At 42.8% G+C, this 20,577-nt stretch overlaps 1 protein-coding gene across 5 annotated transcripts in view; it reads left to right on the forward strand.

Annotated features, from left to right (window-relative positions):
- Positions 1-20,577, forward strand: part of ERBB4 (erb-b2 receptor tyrosine kinase 4) — a 1,342,090-nt gene that overhangs the window by 415,812 nt on the left and 905,701 nt on the right. For 2 of the 5 annotated variants that reach the window (XM_068245393.1, XM_068245394.1), the window contains exon 2: positions 15,266-15,461. The exons of the other annotated variants lie outside the window; for them this stretch is intronic. The gene's annotated coding sequence lies outside the window, so the exon portion shown is untranslated. The remainder of the gene's footprint in view (positions 1-15,265; positions 15,462-20,577) is intronic. 5 annotated transcript variants of the gene reach the window in all.

Raw genomic sequence — 20,577 nt, forward strand, 5'->3', positions numbered from 1 at the left:
CCCCCCCCCCCCTGTACTATCATATCATATTATCCAAGGTAAAGAGACCGAGAGCCCGATATAGTGTAGTATGTATTGGATACGGGTGGAAGCAATGTGAAACGTAAGTATTATACTTACAAACCCGGGTTACCTCCAAGGCAACCACTGAAGAGGCAGGTGGGGAGAACAAGCCTGTCCCCACTCAGGAATAAAACGTCGCTCTCTGTGGACAGGAGAAAATAAGGGTATGTCACCCTTCCACCAAGGGTGGACTTCTGAATATGCAAGGAAGTACAGAGGCGCCAGTAGGATAAAAATCAATAAAAACGTTTAAAATATTAAGGCTGCGGTGGTGGACCAGCCAGCCTCAAACAGACACATGTACTGTTGGTATAAAGCAGTAACAATTTATTTAAATACTCCCAAAAAAGTTGCAACGCATTTCGCAGGCAAAATCCCGCTTCATCAGGCAATAGATAACAGGAGTGATACACAGCACGAAGTCAAGAATGTACTTGGCACCTCTGTCACAGAGGTGCCAAGTCCATTCTTGACTTCGTGCTGTGTATCACTCCTGTTATCTATTGCCTGATGAAGCGGGATTTTGCCTGCGAAACGCGTTGCAACTTTTTTTGGGAGTATTTAAATAAATTGTTACTGCTTTATACCAACAGTACATGTGTCTGTTTGAGGCTGGCTGGTCCACCACCGCAGCCTTAATATTTTAAACGTTTTTATTGATTTTTATCCTACTGGCGCCTCTGTACTTCCTTGCATATCATATTATCCATTTAACCAAGTAAAGTTGATTGAGTTGGGTTTTGTGCTGTTAAACATTTAAAGATTGCTCTTGTTGAGGCATCTTTCTCTTAATGGCCACCCATACAACACTAATGTTATCTATAACCAAAAGACCCCGTGGCTCATCTCTCCCTCCTTGTCTCCTTCCGTCAGATTTCCTGCCCCCTTTGAATGTTTTAGGTTTTGTGTCCACACTGCTGAGATTGTTCTTTTTGTGTGATAGTCACTTCAGGGCAGCATACATAAAACTGACAGACTGCCAGCCACACTCTGTGCGTCCATATCTGTCAGGGCAAAGGGCCCTTGGGACTTGAGGGGACCTACTGCTACAAGAACAGCACAGGCCTTGGGGTTCAACTGTGCGAGACTCAAATAATGAGGAAAGTCAGCGCTGGTGTGACAGCCCTAGTGATAAATGCAGTATAAAATTTGTCTCAGTCTCTCTTTTTTTAACAGTCATGTCTCACTTTTGTTTGTTTGCTTTAAAACTTAAGCCATCTGTTTTTTTTTTCAAATCGGTAACAAAACAAACCATATTTTCCTTTTGTCATTATCATCTGTGTTGCTGAAGCTCAGGTGTTCACTGCTCAGCGCAGTTGACAGGAAGTTGTTAGAATTCCCTCAGATGCCACTTGAGAATGGCCATAATAACAAACATTTCACCCTCCTTTCCCGTTTCTGTCAGGCACGTCAGTCACAAAACTCTTTCAAAAAAACTTACATAAAGTTACTGCAAGAAAGAATAAGGATTTATGCAACTCACTCATTTATACAGTGGTGACACTTTCTCTGTGGTGATTACAAGAGACCAATAAATAACTAATTATTTCATTTTTATATGTTGGTACTTATTACACTTGTCCTTGTTCAAACCCTTGGGAAATCACATGATGGGCCTGATTTCCGAACCACCTGTACATTTTCCATGTGCAAGTAGTGCACAACATTTTTACTGGTATGAACGCCAGATTAGTAGCGCGTGTTACGCAATAAGTGCAACTTGCGTTACCGTGATACTGAGCCGTCTAGTGACATGAGGTACACTAATAAGGTAAGTAGCAAGCCTAATCCAGGCCTACATGTAAAAATGAAATAATTGGTTATTTACAGGACTCTTGAATCACTACAGAAAATTTTTTACTAGCGGTGTTTGCATAGGCCCATGGGCACTTAGCTATCCCCAACACATGTCCAACACGTCTCCACAGTGAAATAAAAATAAACACATAGCATTTAGAGGGTGGCTGTTGCAATCGAATGCTAAGCGAGAGTTTGGAAAACCTGCAGATCCTTCAGGGTATGAAAAAAGCACAGGAGAGAACAGGGAGGCCCTTATGGTGTAGCATGTTAATAAAATGCAGAGATGGAAATAATGAATAAATATGGCACTTACAACCAAGGCTTCAAGTGTGGTGAGACCAACCACCCTCTGGAGTATGTGGAATTCCTGAGGGTTTGGTAGCTCTAGAAGGGTCGCTTTGATAAAAGAAGGCTGACAACTAGTCATCTAAAATCCACCCCCTAGAAGGGTTATGGCAATACTGTACTTTGAAGGGAGGAGATGCCCCAAAAAGATAAAACAACTCCTTCTTGTGTCCTGGGTGTAATAATGTATAATACACCTTCCTAGCTTACCTTCACTATGTTAAAGTGTTGGGTAACTAGCAGAATCTCAATAAGCGCGGATTTAGGTCTTCTGCTGATCCATAGTCCATTGATTCATTTCATCATTTCATATATCCTCTGTCATTAGCTGTGTTGTTGTAGAATTACACCAATGCTAGCTCCTCCCATTTTGCCCATGTATGGTTTATTTGAGTAGTCCTCTTGTCAGTTTGTCCTGGTTCCTCAACATCTCATGAAAGATCCAGGTGATGTGTAAGCTACTGTGACTCTCAATGAGGTCTCGCTTAAGATTCAAACCCCAGATAACCCTCTATGTTTTTCCTCCAGTTAGGTGTGTTTTTTAGGTCAAACTGTAGCTTAACCGTGGTTATGAACTTGTTAGTAATAAATTTGTATAATTACTGAGGTTAGAAATAGTAATCCTTTAGCATTTTGCACTTCTAAATGATTACTACAATGTTCTTACGGTTGCATTTAGCAATCGGTGTTAAAGATCTCAATATACGGTTTGTTTATTAGCGGTTTTATGTCTATTTTTTGAGCCTGCAGTTCAGTTCTTTGAACTTTTTATAGTCTCCTTTAAATTGCTCGTTTTCCAGTAAATTCCCAAACTGACTCTTCTTGCGCTGTCTCCCTTAATCTCCCAGTACATTCTGTCTCTGTTGCTCGCTCCAACGCTAATTAATTGGCATCTAATGACCACTTTGTGTTTTGCAGAGAGAAAATGCTCTGTTGTGTTGCATTATAGTGCTTCATGACTTGGCTCATTCTTTATGTAAAGAAACCATATGTGTTTTCCCCAAAGCAACGCTGCGTTCAGTAAGGTTACCATACCTTATTCACAGGAAACAGGAGGAGCGCAATATGCAGAAGGAGATAAACAAAACACAAGAATGTAATATGTGCCTTCAAAGCATCTGTGCAGTTTTGGAAAATGAATGGATGGTTGTAAAGTCCTTTTCTTCTGTGCTTTTAGTTATGGTTTCCATCAGAAAACATATACATAAATGAGCGCTTTTTAACCCTTGTCAAGTTGCAAACATGCAGACAGCTGGTAAACGGGCAATGCAAGATTGTTCCCTTTATGGAAAACATGCAAACAAAAACCTTTTAGGGTCCTATTTATGAAGATCATATTGCACTCGAAGATTAACATATTTCTAATAGATGTTTTATAGTTAGTGTCTTGATCACTTTGTCATTGCTTACTCGAAGCAGGCAATTTGGGCGTCCGCTAGTGCCAGAAGTTTGGACGCCGCCATAGGCGCCTATTGAAATATTGGCATGGAGGAGTAATTTGGGCGCTATTTATTGGGGGCTGTGGTTACTTAAATTATGCCTCAATGCTGACATTTCCATTGGGGACCTATGACAGCGTATGAGAAATTCCTTTGTTCTCTTGTGGCTGGGGGGGAGGGGGGATTAGCGGTGTCAGGTAGGAAGTTTGTTTGGGGGGGACACGGTTATGGTTAGGTGTCAGGTTGCCCGCCGCATGGTGCCCATCCATTTTCGGAATCCCCCACTCTTCCATTAGCATAATACGCTCTGTGTATAGTGCCAACGCAGCCAGGTGAAACATTCTCACCCATGTTTAAACTCCCTGGCACTTTAACACCCCCTGTAAAGATCTGTTGCGCACCCCCCCCCCCCCCCCCCACACACACACACACACACACACACACTATTGATCTGTACATAACTAATGGAAAGCTGCAGCAGAGCATCCTACATTACCTGCAAGACAGGTCCTCTTCACTCCAGCTCATCACTGCACAGTGCAGCCAATCACCATGTGTCTCGCGATGTATGTCACATGACATGCAGAGACTGGAGCCACAAGTAGCTGCATAGTGCCCCCCCCCCCCCCCCCCCACTGCAATAGCAGCATTGTAAGGGCTGTTGTTATTCCCCTGCATAGAGTACTTATGTACAGTAATACATTAAAAATAAGACAAAGAAAGCTCTACTGAAATGAGCTCCCGATCTGGGAGGTGGGAGAACACAAGATGCAATAGTCGGGAGAGAAGGAAGAGAGGATGTGAATGTGGTAACTGAATAATGAACGGTTAGGGCAGAGTGTACGATTGGTAGTATTATTATTATCTGCGCTTCTCCCTCAGTAAAGAATAAGTAAAGGATTTTCTGATGGGTTGTTGATGGTGTTAAATGCCTGACTGCCTTGTAGGACATACGGGGGGGAAGACGCGATCTGGCTGTAGTAAACCCGGGCTGTGCGGAGAGACAGAGGGTGGGGAGGGGCTGTTAGAAGAGGTGGCGTATGGGTGAATGCTTGTCAGCTGCCTGATATGGGATCTGACACTTTGATATGTATTCAATGCCACCTCCTGCTTCTAAATATTTATTCTTGCGGCTGTGCTCCGTCTAATGCAATCAGACCTTATCCGAGGAGCTGCCACATCCTTTCACATCTGTTGCTTTCCTGCAGCGTTCTCAGCTTCCATGCTATTGGCTGGTGCCAGGATTAACCCTTCCGTACTCTCGAAATGCCACTGTGAGGAAAAAAAGTTAACATTACATTATTTTGTCCGCCCTGTCAGTCAGGAACTAATCTGATTTCCCACAATGCACGCAGAGATGGATATAGCAAAGCATACCAGTGAAGCCTTATCTGCTGGAAAATTAAAAAGCTTTCCTGTGTTTGTAATCTCTTTTTTTCCCCTGACAGAATAATATACCCTCCTCGGGGCATATTACTTTGCTGTTATTATTAGGTTTCATTTATCATACTGAGTATTTGCCTTGACTCCTTGCATGCCAAGATATCCATTTGGCAGTGTGTGGTATGATTTTTTTTTACCTCACAAAGGCGTTATTAAGTCATTCAGAGTCAGTGTTTTGTTGCTATTATTTTAGTGTCCGTAGCGCACACGTTTTCTTGCTGGCCAAGGCTCTGGATGAATTTCGCAGTGGGCATGCCGAGCTATGTTTCCTGTGGAAAATAAATGTCTTTGTTGATTATTACTCAGGGTGTAATTTACTTAGCACAATACGTGTGTGATTCAGTGGAAATATTAATATGAAGTAATCGCTGGATGTGCCAGTTTCAAGACCCGAGGTTGCTGGCTGGCGATATGAAATCCTCTGGCGGATACACCACCTCTGCACGTGTAAATCCAATAAAGGAATACACTGACACTGGTGTTAGTGTGATGTATCCCGCTCTGCAGATCATAATAACATCACTGTTAAAGTACACTTGAACTGAGAGGGATATGGTGGCTGCCATATTTATCTCCTTATAACCCTCCTGGCGGTCTAATAAATTCCGCCAAGAGGCAGCGCAGCAGGTTTTTTTTTGTTATTTTTCTTTTTTAAATCATGTAGCGAGCCCAGGGCTCGCTACATAATAGCCTTCGGCGATCTCCGATCAGGAAATCCCGTTCAAAGGAGCGACGCCGTGACGTCATTGGGAGTCCCGATCCACCCCTCAGCGCTGCCTGGCACTGATTGGCCAGGCAGCACACGGGGTCTGGGGTGGGATGCGGCGCGGCGATCGAGCGCGGGGCGGCGGCAATCGGTGTGCTGATGCAGCTAGCAAAGTGCTAGCTGCGTGCAGCAAAAAAAAATTAAGCAAATTGGCCCAGCAGGGCCTGAGAAAACCTCCTGCGCGGCATACCCCGAACTAAGTTCGGGGTTACCGCCGGGAAGGTTAAAGTGTGATAAAAAATGTGGTTTTCTACTTTTTATTACCCATATAGTGGTCATATTTGCTTTTGTGGACAAGTAATATTGTCTCCTAATTACAAATTCACAATGTACAGTTTATCTGCTCTGAAAGCTGCCATTTCATTTTATTGCATAGCTGTATTTTTATATTAAAATCTATCTAGTGATCACTTCTCTACTGCACACATACTAGAAGCAGAGAGAGTTCAGTTTCAGTACTTTGCTAATGTTTACTTTGTTCACATTGTGTTCCATCCGCATTGGCCGGTTTGTGAAGTGTTTTTTTTTTCTATTTCTCTGCGTTGGACGGTTTTCTTAAGCACCTTTATAAGCGCTTTTGCAGAGCGATTGCGTCCGTCAGGAAGTGAACTCTATTGAGGCGGAATCTCCTCAAAAATGGCCCAAGCACCGCTTATCAGAGCGGATCGGAAACGAACCGCTCAGATGTGAACTCTCTCATAGGGAATCATGGCACAAGCGCTTTCAGGGCAATTTTGAAAATCGCCAAAATTTTCAAAAATGCCCCTAGTGTGAACGAGCCCTCAATGTATCTGACAAAGGAATGTAAACAAGAGATAATATTATCACCTCTTTCAATGCGGCCCTAAGCTGTCCAATGAAGCAAGGCGCTTTCCATTGAAGAACAAAGTGGTGTGTTTAACTGTTCGAATGGGGGCCAGAGAAAAATGGCGCATAGTGCCGATGTTTAAAAATGGCGCTGCATTGAAAACATAGCCTTAACGTTATTTAGCAATATCAATGTTTAATTATGGCGCACAGATGAAAAACAAATTAAAAGGTTAAATTGTTAAGCGGCATATCGCTAATTATCATTTTACTGTCTTTAACGTAAATTAACCCACCGTGAGGAGGGTTGCTCTGGCTGCTGGCTCATTCACTGACACAACTTCCTCATATGTGGCGGCTTCTCAAGTTTCAACACAAGCAGCAGGAGGAAAGAGAGAGGAGTGGACAGGTGGAGAGCAGACACGTTAGCCCTGCCACCTCTGCCGTCTAGGAAAAGCAGATCCTTGGATGAGGATGGTTGGCACAGCCCGGGGATGATGCTGGCAGGAGGAGAGTGCAACAGCAGGAGCCAGAATGCCACGCAGGCAGCAGTGTGCTGGGTCACCCACACGGGATCAGCTGCCTGACCACTTCCAGCACCACTAGACAGCGGGCACTGCCAGCCAGCCACCAGCCTGGAGCATCATGCACAGGGTAAGAAAGTATGTTCAGTGGCAGAGCTCTGGCATTTATATTTGTAGCCTCTGTCATCTGGCTGATAACATTTTATAATGTTTAATAACGTTTATAGCTTGTTGATAAATAACGATAAATGAAAAAAAAACAGAGGCATCACAGTGTGCCATTTTTCATAAGCGCCATTTTTGACTGGACCCAAACGAATGCTGTTCTGCTGCTTTTTTTTGCGGTAGTAGAATTTATGCTGTAAATACGGTAATCTTTTAGAGCAAAAAAAAAAAGTTCGAGTTTCCTACCACTTTAAACAATACCAGTTTCTTAGCAGCCCTGCTGATCTCATTAGCTGCAGTAATATCTGAATCACACACCTGATGCTTGTTCAGGGTCTGTGGCTAAAAGAATTAGTGGCAGATGATCAGTAGGACAATCTGCACTGTTTTATAGGAATTAAATATGTCAGCCTCCATTCTTTATTCATGGCTGTGTTTTTGGGCAAAATTGTGAGTGAGCCCACTCCCTTGGATGAAAAGCAACCCCACTCATGAATAGTCTTAGGATGCTTTACTGTTGGCATGACACAGGACTGATGGTAGCACTCACCTTTTCTTCTCCTGACAAGCCTTTTTCCAGATGCCCCAAACAATTGGAAAGGGGCTTCAACTGAGAATATGACTTTGCTCCATTCCTCAGCAGTCCATTCACCATACTTTCTGCAGAAGATCAATCAGTGCTGATGTTTTTTTTGGGGAGAGAAGTGGCTTCTTTTCTGCCCTTCTTGACACCAGGCCATCTTCCAAAAGTCTTCGCCTCACTGCGCATGCAGATGCGCTCACACCTGCCACCATTCATGTGTGAGGTTGCTTCTCAACCAAGGGTGCGGGCTCACTCACAATTTGGCCACAGCCATGAATAAAGAATGGTACCAAAACATCCACCAACAGCAACTTCTTCCAACAATCCAACAACAGTTTGGTGAAGAACAATGCTTTTTCCAGCACGATGGAGCAGCGTGGCATAAGGCAAAAGTGATAACTAAGTGGCTCTGGGACCAACATGTTGAAATTTTGGGTCCGTGGCCTGGAAACTCCCCAAATCTTAATCCCATTTAGAACTTGTGGTCATTCCTCAAGAGGCGGGTGGACAAACAAAAACCAACTGATTCCAAAAGCCAACTGATTCTGAGAAACCCAAAGAAGTGACTATGAAATAATGGGTTGCTATCAGTGAGGATTTGGCCCAGAAGTTGATTGAGAGCATGCCCAGTCGAATTGCAGAGGTCCTGAAAAAGAAGGGCCAACACCGCAAATACTGACTCTTTGCATAAATCTCATGCAATTGTCAATAAAAGCCTTTGAAATGTATGAAGTGCTTATAATTATATTTCAGTGCTTCACATAAACAACTGCAACAAAGATCTAAAAGCAGTTTAGCAGCAAACTTTGTGAAAACTCATATTTTTGACAGTCTCAAAACTTTTGGCCAGGACTGTACATGTGAAAAAAATCAACTCCAAGTCTCCAACTGAAAGGTTAAAAATGTCCGATCTTTATTTCAACATGGACAGAGACCGAAAGCTCACTCGGATTGGAGCTGCATATCACTCCTTTGTCGTAGCTGTGACTAAGGATCGATATGCAGCTCCAATACACGCAAGCTTACAGTCTCTGTTCATAATCATATTGAAATAAAGATCAGACCTTTTTACCCTTTCAGTTGGAGTGGATTTTTTTCACAAGTATTTATTTGGGCTGGCTATTCTTTTATCCTGCTCCTGGTTGGTTCCAGCAGAGTGGTGAGAGGTGTTATCTCTCTCATCTATGTAGCGCTGTTATATTGACCTAGTCCAGGTTGCCTCTGGTATCGGGGGTATTGTTACGCCACTGCTCACACTGTGTGTATGTTAACCACAAGGTACAAGCCAACAAAATCAGCTCTCTGAGGATATCAACTTTGGGAGAGAGAGCTGTAATAGGAAAAGGAATGTCTTGATAAATATTACCACTATTCAAAGCACAGAGAGGTGATCATTACCACTGCGGGACCAGTCAAGAAGTAATGCTGCATAGGAGGAGGGCCCTATGTAAGCCCCTCGGGTTCCTGATACTGTCACAATTTCTGTATGCTTGTTCAGGGTCTATGGCTGAAAGTATTAGAAGTAGAGGATCAGCAGGATAGCCAGGCAACTGGAATTGCTTAAAAGGAAATAAATATGGCAGCCTCCATATCACTCCCATTACATTTGTACTTTTAAAGAGGAACTTTAACCTAGGGTTGAACTTCATTCCAATTAGTAACTTATACCCCCTCTCCCATGACAAATATATTTACCTTTTCTCAAATAGATCATTGGAGGAGGGGGGAGGTACGGCTGATATTGTGGTGAAACCACTCCCTCAGTGTGATGTCATGACCATGGTCCTGACAGTTTGCTGTCTGTGAACCTCTTTGGATTTTGGGAAATAATGGATTTTTCCAACTGCCAAGCAAGCAGTATCCTCCCTCTGTGCATAGAACGCTCAGTAACGAACATTCCGTACAGGTCGCCTGTCAGAACTAAAGACGTCACTACCAATGATACATTTCAGAATGTAAATCTGGTAGAGGAAAGATTTTACAAATGTAAATAATAAGTGAATATTGTAAAAAAATAAGTAACTTTACTCATGATATTTTCACTACAGTTTCTCTTTAAGGGTAACGTCTTTCATTTGCCAGAGGGTTGTGTGTTCCACGGTGCCCAATGAATTATTTTAGGCTTAGGTGCTGACCATATCAAATGCTTGGAGAGAGTTTTCTTAGTAACTCAGAAACCCCTTTCACCTGTGCTCATTATGTGTTTTGTTGGAAGGTCAGACACAACAACAGTCTGGCAGTGCTAAGAGAACACATGCCAGCAGCACAATGAGCAGTATGAAAACGTTCCAAGAATCCCAGATTTAGTAGCACGAGTCGGTTGTGTGTGAATGTTCGGGTGAGATGAATAATACAGATCTAGCTCCTATAATAGCAGGGAAACAGTAAATTAGCATACCCCTCGCTTAGTATGTGTAATCACCCAACAGGAATGTTACTTTTTCCATCATGCAAAACCTCCCCTGTTATCGCCGTGGATACACTTACTGATGCAGATAGATGAGCTGCATGCAGACACAATGTAATTACAAGCACGCAGTGCGCCGCTACCCGCCCAGAGTATGTGGCGCCGTTAGTTTGGTTGCTGTTTCAGCCAGCTGAGACCTAAGAGCCTCCGTCACAGCAAGTCGTCGTATCGGCCTGGCACACAAAACACAAATCCCAACTTGTTCCAATGGGGACGCCGGGGTGGAGGAAAACTGCTTATCCCAGCTGAATAGTCTTCATGCAAAATCTCTGCGACTGTGAAATGCTAATTGAATCTCTGGTCGGTGAACGTTCACAGGCACTGAGAGACGTTTACAAACACATAGAAAATAGCTTAAATAGTAGTTGTCCTGATAGTCCTAATTCAGACACATTTTTTTTGCTAATTGCATTTCTTAGAAGAAACTGGTCAGGTAGAGAGGAGATGGCAATCCACTTACGTTTTACACATCCACGGAGTTGGTTCTTGAGTCCAGGGAACAGACCCTTGATGTGAGTTTTTTCTTATTGCTAAGGGGTTGATTTTAAAAAGACTGTAGTAAGCTGTGATTGGCTACAATTCACTAAGCACTACCGCATTCGGTAATGCATAAAACAGTTGATTTTACCGAACAGGTTGTCAAACTTTAATTCACTATACCGCACTAAAAAGGGACATTACAGAGCAGTGAGGTAAATTACTGACTTGTGCGGTAAATACCTCAAGAAATGTCAGTAAGCATCAGTAAATATTAATTCACAAAGATTAAAGCCTTGGGTGAATGTAACAAAAGTGTTCGGTGTTTACCTCCAGCTGTAAACTGTCGTTAGCTATCTATCTCTATACAGTGTAGTGTTAATGACAGCAGCAGAGAGCCATTAGGAGGAGCCTCCCTGTCCATTGTCTCCAATACCCTGGCCAGCAGGGCTTAACTAAATAAACAAACATGGAATCCCGTGGCTGTCAGGAGAGAGTGGACTTCAGAGGAGGCTGCACTGTGGGACTTAAATAAATAAACAAAAGGATTACGTAAATAAACAAAAATTAAACAAAACTCCAGCACATTACCGCACTCAGACTGTAGGGAAATTACCGCATGCAGCAAAATGTTTGTGAATTGAGAAAAAAGTGAAAGTTTCCGCATGCGGTACTTTCCCGAACAGGGATTTTATACCGACCACGCCTTTGTGAATTGAAGCCACAGACTGGCCACACATTACCACCATAATCACAGCTGACTGCATGCTTGATTTACTAAAACTACATGTGTGTTAGCTCACAGGCGAGTCAGTACTAAGTCATGCTCATTATGTACTGTGGTGTGCTGGGCTGAGAGATGGGTTCCCCCTAAGCCCTATTTTCTTTTCCCACTCCTGTAGACATCAGCAGTGGGGAGGGGGTTGTCTACCAACAAAGTCTCCAAGAACCTTGCCCACTGCTGGTGAACACAGGAGTTATATGGATTTTAAGGAACAGCAATAGGGTGCATGATAATAAGAGATGAGGGTTTATGGTGCAATCTGACTGCTGGAGTGATCAAGTAAACACTCACACCCTAGACAATTGCTACAAGGGTCTCCCTGGAATCCTTCCACCATTAGAATTATAATGTTCCTGTCTGATGTAATTTTTTTATTACGTTTGACTTCCTTGAGTAATTTTGGGGTTCTCCTTTTGAATCTCCAGCTTGCTCTGTTTCTTGCCTTCAGTCTGGCACCTCTTGTGATGATAGCAATCTGACCTCTTTGTTGTCCATTGTAGTCGGGGGAAGGGGTTGGTATTGAATTTTCAATAAAACCCTGACACCCACGCATTGTACAATACAAACAATCTATGGGCACATAGATAAAGTCTGAAGATTGAAAAAACTGAAAAATGAGCTGAACATATAATTACCACTTAGGCCCCCTTTGATCCAGGGCCCCATAGCAGTTGCTTGGGCGGCTATGGCTATTGCGGTCATACTTGTAATCCATTGTGGTATTCCTGAACAACTTGAATGCCTTGTGTTTCCTTTCATTATTCAAATGATTTTTGATTTTTCTTCTATTCCATTTCAGGAATTTTTAATTAAAAATTGATGAAATTACCTTGCTTCTGATCATCCAAACAAAACAGCCTATGATGATCTCTGTTAAACATGAGAAATGGAATAGAACAACGGCAGAAGGGAAAAAAGGCACACGTTTAAGTGCATTAGTACATTCAGAGCTAAATTAGCCAATCCTGATTTAGGTGTGATTTAGACAGAAGGCTGCTGAAATCCGTCCACATCGTTTGGGATCAATTGTGCCCCGCTTCGAGATAAATGGCAGCGTTCATCTCAATGCGATTGCGCAAGCACCGCAGTCTATCAACGTTTCCCAAACGCTGCATGTAGCTTCTAGCAGTGGTTGGGTTTGCACTTCCATATCCCTCTTGGAGCTCAAAACATGATGATGAGGCGACAGTAACCAAAGCCAAACTGTTTCATAAAGCGAATGGTGTTAGTGCATTATGCAAATGACATAATTTGTGCTAAGTCAGCCAATGATATGTAATGTGGACAACACATACATTGTCTTTATAACGTGTGTACTGCTCGTGTAACCCGCCATGTACATTATGCGTGCTATCCAGGGCTGGATTTACAATAAGGCACTTATAGGCACGTGCCTACAGGCGCTGATGATGGAAAAGCAGCTCACTCCCCTTCCCGAGCGCCTCTCACCTCCTCCTTCTTCTGGGAGTGTAAATGAGATTACTCACCCTGCTCTCAGCATTCCACTGACAAGATCTCCCTCCCGTTAGAGGCACCTCTAGCTACTTAATACTGTACTGAGGTTCTTCCTAATACTTAGGGGCACCTCTAGCTACTTATTATTTAGGGTACTTCTGGCTACCTAATGCTGAGGGACACCTGTAGCTTAGCTACCTATGAGGGGCAGGGTAAGTAAGGGAGAAGTGACAGCTGGGTCAGCCAGCACACTTGCAGGCAGTTTGGTGAAGGTTTGTAGGTTCATGAAATCTAAGGTGCCAGGACATTTGTGCATATAGGTTCCCGTGATGTAAACCTGGGCCTGGTACTATCAGTGCAACATAAATGTTGGGGAGTCAGACCCTTGGAAAATAAAAATTCCTGTTCCTTAGGGCTTCAGGTTATCATGTTGCTGAGGCCCCTTGTAATGTCTGTGTTTGTTTATGTGATGGTGTACATGTACTTTCAGCTCTAGGTGTTGTGGTCTAACTTTTCAGAGACTTTTCCCTCAAACCTTTCACTGCAACCAGCAGTGGAACTCCTCAAATTAAGAATCACCAATGTGTGTTTCCCTGTAGATCTGAGGCAGGGATCACTCTTGATTCCGTGGAATTTCAACCGTGGTTTTCCAAGGATGAGGTTTTTCTCACACATCATTCAGCTGATAGCAGCTTACTGTCAGCAATAGGAATTGCATGTGGTGTGCAGGAAAAAGCAAAAAAATCAGGTTTTCTTTCCCCACACATAGAAAAAACACACATTTATCATTTGTCCGTGAACGTCCTGCTCCTTGCCAACTGACCCAGACCTCCAGGGTACTTTTCATTATATACTAGCTGTTATATGATCACCCATTGGGTCACCAGGAGACCAAACAACTAGTCCTGAGCCAATCACCACACCCTGCCCTTAGTCTATTTCCTGATTGGTTGAGCATCAAGGTAGTATCCTCAGCAAAAGCACCTTCTAGAAGCTGAGAAGTCCTCACAGACAACACCTGTAAAAAGAAAAAGCTCCCAGTCAGAAACACACATACCTGTATACTTTCAAACTGATTAAATAAAGGGAGTTTCCAGCATCTGCCATGAGTTCAATGCCCTATTATTATTCCTTCCTTTGCATTACAGTAACGTCTCGATTATCCGACACCGACGGGGATTGGCTAATGCCGAATAAGCGTGCTTTCTGGTTGCTGAGACTCGATGTAAAAAATAGGCCCAGTTAATTCAGTACTATACCACACTCTATATACATACAATGAAATTGTATTACATGTTAAAATACAGTAATTGAAAGTACATTAACCTTGGGGAGCCAGTATGTAAGCACAGCAGAGCCCAAAAACAGCCTAAGAAGTTGGCCTTCATTGCTGTGAGTACTGCCGGCGATTTGTGCTGGTTGGTTGAGACTGCTGGTTAGTTGAGGTCTGGATAACCGGGACTCTATTGTACTTGCATTTTTGCATGTGGCAAAACACCTGCAATTTCTAGTATGACCCCTGCCTGGCACATATTTTAGTAAGGATTTTATAATTTAATACGATCTCAGAAAACATTAATCCGCTCTGTAATTTCAAGTGAATAAAAAAATATAACCTTCTCAAGGTCTGGTCTACATACTGACGGTCTCAACAAACTTTATTGTCTATTCTTACTGACAGAACTGCAGTGAGTTCCTTGGGAATGTCTGTCTGCTATAATCATATGATCGGTCTTATGGGCCTTGATTCTGTAGATTCTTTTTCTGAATTTTTTTGCAGGCAATTTTCTTCTTATCAAACTAAATGCCATTTCAGTGAGTTCTAGAATGTATATAAGAAAACTAATATAAACTTGGCTAATTCGAGACAACCTATTATTATTATTATTATTTGCTGTTTTTGCTTGCTTGATGCTGCTGAAAAGGTATTTTGCTGATCAAGTGTCAATCAGGGCCAACATTGTAAAAAAGAGAAATAAAGTATTTTAGTCCAAGTTTAAGCAATTTTTTTCATAATAGAACTTAATTTAATTTAATTGTCCATTAATATTTTTTTTTATATACATACACTGCAGTTTTTGCAAAATGAAACAAGAAAACTATATGCACCTAGTCATAGAATCATATTTTCTCCTCCCCATCTCTAGCTCATTCCCCATAAAAATAGCCTGAAGCCACACCTCCCTACCAGAGAGTGACAGTCAGCAGGGAGTCTCTGCTTTAGCTGACAGAACAATCACTTTCCTTCCTGCATACCCATGTGACTAAAGGGGGAGTATCTCAGACTGACTGGAAGTGAGCAAGCAGCTGTAGGTCACTGATGAGGAGGTGAAGACCTATGAGGTAGGTATTGTAATAACTATATTTTGCAAGCCCTTCAAGTTGTAAATTGGTTGTTTGAATAATTTAAAATAAGGTTCTCTTAACTGGGAACTTTAGGCATCTCTGAAGACACAGATAGAACAAGCTCACCTCAGTAAACCTAATAAAATACTCTTCTCTGCACTGTACAGTCATTTACTCTCACAGGTATAAAACCAATTGGGTTAGTCCCATAAATTACATTAGTGTTTTGTTGCAATGATAAAAGCAGCTCAACCGCTGAAGGAGTAACGAGACAGGCAGCTGTGCAGGCAAGAAGGCGCCAAACACTGATACAGCTTAAATCAAAAATAAAAGACCCTCGTCACGTCATACTTATCTTTAAGGTTTTCATCTTTATTGGAAGTAACGCTGGACAACCGCTAACATGCTCAGACCACAGGGAGTCCTTAGTCATAGCTGACAAAGAGTGACACGCATCTTTCTATCCTGGGTTGGCTTTGGTTTTATAAAATGAATTTTACCTTTCATTCGTACCATTTTTCTGGTTGGACTTGATGGACGGATGTCTTTTTTCAACCAAACTAACTGTAACTGTGAATTGGCATAAATAAGTGAAATTTTAACTTTTTGTCATTGCTACAAAATTGTAATATTATTATTATTTTTTCTTTATTTAAAGGTATTTTGTATTTTCCAGCAATAGAAACAGTACCATCAAAGGACATCACATTATATCCATAAAACAGACAAAATCATGAGTGCTTGGTGGCCAACCTGCGCCACTCATGGACAATATTACATAAATAATGTGAGACAAACAAGTACACATCAAATATCAATGTTGCTTAAACGAAAAAGGCTATCCAAAAAAAGGCTATGCAACTTATAATCCTACTCAAATCTAGATAAACACAAAGCTGCCCCATGTGTACCTGTGCCAGAGCTAAAACACGATTATGTGGTTAATAAAATGGGGGATCCCGAGGCCCAAAGGGAACACACATCCGGAGTCTCTTCATTGGCGTTCCACTGAGGTCTGGGTGCTATTTACCTGAAAGTGTACTTTCAAAATATATAAATAAGGTACTAGAGAACAGGAGAAATAGAAACCAAAGAAGAGAAAAGAAGAAGGAAAGGTGAAAGCTAGGGAGAGAAGCAAAAAGAAAAGAGAGACAGGCTGGTCAGGGGGCAACACTGAGGGAAATAGGCTTCAGAGTATGTATATTTTTTTTTAAGTTTTGGCTCAGGTACAAAATGAAATACTTACCTAAAGAGAGGGAAGCCTCAGGATTCTATTGAGGCTTCCCTCTGTATTCTAATGTCCCTCGTTGCTGAGCGCAGCCCCGTAAGATTAGCGATGAGGCATTATGGCTAAACAAGACAAGACAAATAACATTTATATTGCGCTTTTCTCCTTGCGGACTCAAAGCGCCAGAGCAGAGCAGCAGCCACTAGGGCGCGCTCTATTGGCAGTAGCAGTGTAAGGGAGACTTGCCAAAGGTCTCCTACTGAATTAGTGCTGGCTTACTGAACAGGCAGAGCTGAGATTCGAACCCTGGTCTCCTGTGTCAGAGGCAGAGCCCTTAAACCATCGGGCCGCGCAGATCCTCTTCCTTATTCATGCCATAGCCGCGCAATAGCTTACTGTGCCCGCATGCGCAGTAAGCCGGAGTCACATGCTCTGTGCTACTGCGCATAAGCGGGCGGCCTCGTGCTGCTACGGCACGGGCATGAATAAGGAAGTGGAGATGCGTGGCCTCGATGTGAAGGGGTGCCGTGCTCTGCAGTTAGGGGCTGCCGACAAGAGAGGGAAGCCTTAATAGGATCCTAAGGCTTCCCTCTCTTCAGGGTAAGATTTTGTTTTGAACCAGAGTTTCGGCTCAGGTTCACTTTAATGACATTTTCCTTTTTCATATGCAGTAAGTACATAAAGGGGCCACAGTACAGCGATTATTTTGCGTTTGAATGAAAAATCCTCAGAGAATCGCTGAACAGGCCCGAATGACATGAAACGCTCAGACAGACCGACAGACGGCAAAGTAGAAAGGAAAGGCAGAGAGATCATTGAGAGAGTCTCATTAATGGATTTGCATGGGCCAGGAGCTTAGTGATCCATCACTGCCATCTTTCATTATGTGTTCCGAGTTTGCCGCCTGCCATGGTCACCGCTCCTCTCCCCGCTCGCTCCCGCCGTTTAATTGTCCCTTTAGAGTCATTTACCAGGGACCCGGCAGGACAGCAAGATTTAATGCTCCTTATTTTTTATTCCACCTCTTTTCTTCCCTCTGCTTCTCCCTTATTTTTTTATTTGTAACAGTTTGATGCGCTGATCTCTCCTTCCTTGTCACTTTCTGCTGAGCTGGCAATGGAAGATAATTGAGTTTCATTTTTATTTATACTTACAACCTTGGGTTTATTATCGTCCGCAGTTAAAAGGCCTGGCAGTGTGGCTGGAGGAAGAATAGCCTGGCCATTAAAGTGGGTATTGCTGGTCTCAACCTGATACCCACTGAACTCTGCTTCTCACTCGTTTCGGCTGCAGAGTTTTTCAGTGCCGTTCCAATGCTTTTTATGCTTTTATAAATCTACATTTTTCACGGTAATCTCTTTCTGTAAGAAATTATTTAGTCTCATTTTTGCTGTTGTTTTACTTTGGCAATTTAATCACCGTCTTTAGGTGGCCACGCACCATACAATTAAAAGATCCAATTTTTCACCAATTTGATAATTTCGATCAGTTGTCCTGAAAAATTGAGAGCTTTTCTTTGTTTTCAATCAATAAATCCGATCGAATTTCCCGTTTTTTTTTCGATTTTTGTAGATCGGACATGTTGGAAATTTTAGACCAACTTTATCAAGAATTGTATGGAGTGTGATGGATTGTCAATTACTTGATGTACAGTTCCAGTCAATGTTTTCTGAGCTTTCAATTATTTTATTTATGATTGGGGAAAAATTGAACGTGTGTGTGGTACATTGGTCAGATTTCGGAATTGTTACAATCAGTCAAAAAAATTGATTGCTATTCTTAAATTGAACAGCTATTTAAAAAAGTGTATGGTGTGTGGCCACCTTTAGCCTACGGAACATATTAATACACAGTTGTACTCATTGTTTATCAAAAACATCCAATCAGCCGGTCACCGCCCCCTCTTATGTCACTCACATTATTTCCACAATTGTTTGGGGTTGTTTGTTCATTAGTACGGTATATACACTTTTACTTTGACCACCTTCTGCTGCAAGGCTTCCTCTTAGAATTGTAGGTATTCACATCTTTTGTACATTTTTCAAAAACAATTTTGAGCCTTTCTTGTTCTGAAAAGTCATTTATTCCTCATGCCCTCCTGAGAGGTGCTGAGAATATCATGTTTTTGGAAGCCCAATTAAACCTAGCCTGAAGTAAGAGCAATATAGGGGTGGCCATCTTTATTCTCTTTTAAAACATACTACTTGCCTGGATGACAGGATATTCTACGTATAATGCTGAGAATGACCTAGAACAAGCATGAAAATCAGGAATACTGAGTGCAGTCTAACTCCAGTGGCTGCTCTCTTGTTGGGTGTATGAGATTTAAACACTATGATTTGTAGAAGGATCAGAATAGCAGTCACCCACTTACCATGAAAAATGGTAGTTTATAAATTCCTTTCTCTACAAGGTTTATTTAAGGTCGCGGAAAACGCAAAACGAATTTGCACGTGTATGTGAATTTTACAGTGAATCTTACTGCAAATTCACAGGCATTTTCGCATATGTTAGTAAGTATGCAAATTTAACCATGTCAGTGCCTGTGTGCTTTTAAATTGATTTTATGCGAAAACGCCCACGAATTCGCAGTAAAATTCGCATACCAAAATGCATGCGAATTTCCTATTAAATACATTGTATGCAAATCGCATAGTGGTATGCGAATTCTGCGGGGTCTACCGTGCAGATTTTTTCTGCACAGAAAAACGCTCAGAAATCTTGACAAGTGGAAACAGGCTAATCCACTTGTATTGTCTATGCGAATCTGCATGCAGGAAACACTTGCAGATTCGCTGTAGTGGAAACGGGCCCTTAAAGGGATACTGTAGGTGGGTCAGGGGAAAATGAGTTGAACTTACCCGGGGCTTCTAACGGTCCCCCGCAGACACTCCTGGTGACATCAGCGGGAGCGAGGACACGGGCGTGCAGGCGCAGTGGTTTTCTGACTTTAAAGTCAGAAATTCCAGAAGTGAACTGGAGGCGGGGCCGGAGCATCGGTGAGTAACCAATCAGAATCAAGCATATTTAATTGAATGGCTGTTCAAGTTTCTAATGCTTGTATATGTTACGGCCAGAACCCGAAGTCTGGCCACTTCGGGTTCTGGCCGGTCACAACGCGAAGTGGCCGGCTCATGCGGCCGATATAAGAAATGCTGCAGAATTGCGGACTTTGGCCGGCCAAAACGCGTTCTGACTAAATGTGGCCAGCCAAGTCCCGAAGCTCACCTCTGTGCTGTCCCGCTCTCCATTCACTGCAAAGTTGTGCCGCTGTCCCCCGCTTTTCAATTCCCCGTTCGTCTCCCGTGTGCCCGTCCAATTCCCCGTTTGTCTTCCAATTCTGCCTTCTGTCACACTGCTCCCCGCCGCCTTCCGTCTTGTTTCGCAGGACCCAGGGATGCCTTTCCTGCTGCCCGTCTGCCGACGAAACAGCACCGGCTGGAGCCGCTTTCCCCGCCGCCTTCATTTTCGACTTTCAATGCTTCTCTTCATCTTCTTCCTGCTGGCTTCCTCCTCCGCCTTCTGTCTTCTCTCAGTCTTCTCCCCAGCACCTTCCGTCTCCACGTTCTGTCTTCTCTCCAGCTTCTCAGGACCCGGGGCTGCCTTTCATACTGACGGCTGCAGCTGCTTTCCCTGCACAGGTCCGCTTTGATCGGGGGGGGGGGGTTCATAGCGTCAACATGGAGGAGAGGAAGCAAAGCTGAGCCAGCCGTGGAGTTTATGGGTGCACTCTGCATTGAAGAAGCCCCAGGTACAGCTTTTAAGTCAAGAGGCATTGCTTTTTTTTAATGCAGAAAGTGCACCCTGTATGTATTTAGCAAGTTTAGCCTGTCTAATTCCTCCTCATCTGTGACTAATCAAAGTTGTAATTTGATCTCTTCCCTG

Source organism: Hyperolius riggenbachi, chromosome 7 (genome assembly GCF_040937935.1).
Source record: "Hyperolius riggenbachi isolate aHypRig1 chromosome 7, aHypRig1.pri, whole genome shotgun sequence".
Lineage (NCBI taxonomy): Eukaryota > Metazoa > Chordata > Amphibia > Anura > Hyperoliidae > Hyperolius > Hyperolius riggenbachi.